Source organism: Carcharhinus amblyrhynchos, chromosome 21 (assembly GCF_965287045.1).
Source record: "Carcharhinus amblyrhynchos chromosome 21, sCarAmb.v2.hapA, whole genome shotgun sequence".
Taxonomy (NCBI): Eukaryota; Metazoa; Chordata; class Chondrichthyes; order Carcharhiniformes; family Carcharhinidae; genus Carcharhinus; species Carcharhinus amblyrhynchos.
The window spans coordinates 51,238,052-51,238,417 of NC_137344.1; positions in this window are offsets into that span (position 1 = coordinate 51,238,052).

Consider the following 366-nt stretch of genomic DNA (forward strand, 5'->3'; position numbering starts at 1 on the left):
AGGAGGAGGGGGTCCGGGTATTGCCGGGAGGAGGGGGGGGGTCCGGGTATTGCCGGGGGGGGGGGGGAAGGAGGGGGTCCGGGTATTGCTGGGAGGAGGGGGGGGGGGTCCGGGTATTGCCGGGAGGGGGGGAGGTCCGGGTATTGCCGGGAGGGGGGTCCGGGTATTGCCGGGGCTCCGGGTATTGCCGGGAGGGGGGTCCGGGTATTGCCGGGGCTCCGGGTATTGCCGGGAGGGGGGGTCCGGGTATTGCCGGGGCTCCGGGTATTGCCGGGAGGGGGGGTCCGGGTATTGCCGGGGCTCCGGGTATTGCCGGGAGGGGGGGTCCGGGTGTTGCCGGGGCTCCGGGCCGTTAGTCCGGTGCCG